At 38.3% G+C, this 2,117-nt stretch overlaps 1 pseudogene; it reads right to left on the bottom strand.

The window, feature by feature from the left end:
- Window positions 1-462: 462 nt before the first annotated feature.
- On the bottom strand, window positions 463-2,117 carry LOC133194469 (E3 ubiquitin-protein ligase TRIM71-like; annotated as a pseudogene).

The raw sequence follows: 2,117 nt of genomic DNA on the forward strand, positions 1-2,117 counted from the left end.
TTAAACAATACAAAATAGGAGCAGAGCAAACACTTCACCTCATCTATGTCGCTTTGAATTTTGACAACTGACTTCCTATCTTTTCAATTTTAGTATATCAAAATGCACATCAGAATTCCCTTTCTTTCTTTTTATGATGACCGCACTGAACTTGCAATTTTTGAAGTAACGGGTATTTAAATTTCCTTCACGTTTGACACAGAGTGACTATATTTCTCATTGACGCGTTTACCTGTATAGTGTATACTATATACAAAGACTCTTTTGTTTCAAAACACAACCAAAATATATATACAAAGGCAGAAAAAAATGTCTACAGTAGGAATTCCTCACAGAATATAGCCAATATAACCAACTACTCAACGGCCAAAAATTCTATGAGAAAACAAACGCCTCACTCACTGCCCTTTAAACACGGCAACTCTCGTTGAACGCTATTTGGAGTCCCATACATGGTTCATTTTATTTAATGTACTTTATTACTTTCACGTCTCCAGATGTAAATAATCCTATCCACAACCTTCCCTCACTGTCCAAACTCAATCCATAGGGTGACTCTAGTCCACAATTTTCCAAACATCTTAGAAATTGTCCATTGTGATCTAAGATATGAAGCGAGTTATTGAGTACATCTGCCACAATGATGTGCCTCATCGAGTCTGTCACAATCTGTCTAGGAGTGAATGGCACCCCCCTTTTAGCTGGTGTACCGTCATATCAGAATCGGACTCTTCCCGTCATACCCAACACAACTACTGTCTCTGCATTCAGATCAGAGACGCAAATATCTCCGTTCTTGTTCTCTGCTACAAACAACATGAATTTTCCACTCCCAAAGATTGTTTTATCATTTTCTTTAAATATTTCCTGCACTATTCTCTGTCCCTGATATCGTACAACTTTATTTTGGCTTCCATTGTTCATGTTAACTAGGATATCCCCAAACGTGGTACAGCACAATCCCTTTGGTTTCCAGTTTCCTGGTATGCTGATTAATGATTCTTCCCTGTCGTGTCTGACAAAGTTTACAGTTCTTTTGCCATAATCAGTGTATATAAGATCTCCTTGGCTGTTCATTTTGATGTCAAAAGGATGCAACCCCAAGCATGAAGTCTCAACCATATCCTGCACAGGCCCATGCATGTCAACACTCCTTATGATCCAATTTTCACCACTCACCCAAGCTTTATCTGCTCCCACACAGGCTATTCTATGCAGAGGTTTAACTCCAGTAGGAATGGTTGCAATTACTCTGGCTTTGTCCAATAACTCTCCCGTAGATAAAAAAGAGTCCTCCTCTGTCAGACTGCAATGTGATGTCTGTGTTAGTGTAGCCTTGTACTCTCCCAGCTCTATACTCAGTTCTACTCCTAGGAATGAATTTGTTTTTAGAGATAAAATTTCGATATCAATATCAGAAGGTGTCGTTCTGTATTCTGTTAGATTGGATTTATAGTTCGTGACATGGGACACCCGATTTGACTTCAAAATTTCTTTGTTTTGCTCAACTGTTTTCTGCATTTCTAGAATCAAAAATCTGAATGTTCTCTGTTGTATTTTTAGATCAGCCAGATTACATTCTTTCGCGTATTTAATCGAAGAACCAAGTTTGTTGAAAATGGTGTCGACTTCATTGTGCCATAGTTTCTTGTATTTTTCGGCTTCCTGTTCTAATTCCTCATATTTAGCATTGCATTTGGAAGCTCTATTGCTGATACAACTTCGTTCTTCAGGTACTTTGGTATGATAACAGTTTCAATTTCTTTAGTCTCTCTTTCAATTTCTTCTTTTTTGTTCGCAACTATATTGGCCAATTCTACAACATCGTGACCCTTATGGTTGCCTAGAAGACATTTGATGCACACTGGTAAATCACACTGTTGACAAAGGATCTCACATGTCTGGGGTTGGTGAAATTCACACTCAGAAAACACCAACTGTATCTTTCTGTTTGTAAAAGGAACAATGTTATGTGTTTGAGACTTGAACTTGTCCACATGTTCACTGACACAGTCTACACATAAATTGACTTGACAGTTGCTACAAAATTGTTGGGTAGGTTTGTCGCAGAGGTCACATGTGATAACGTCTTGTGCCCAGGAGATTGGAGTAGCCAT

Source organism: Saccostrea echinata, unplaced genomic scaffold (genome assembly GCF_033153115.1).
Source record: "Saccostrea echinata isolate AGI-Se365-2 ecotype Australia unplaced genomic scaffold, CSIRO_AGI_Sech_v1 ptg000029l, whole genome shotgun sequence".
NCBI lineage: Eukaryota > Metazoa > Mollusca > Bivalvia > Ostreida > Ostreidae > Saccostrea > Saccostrea echinata.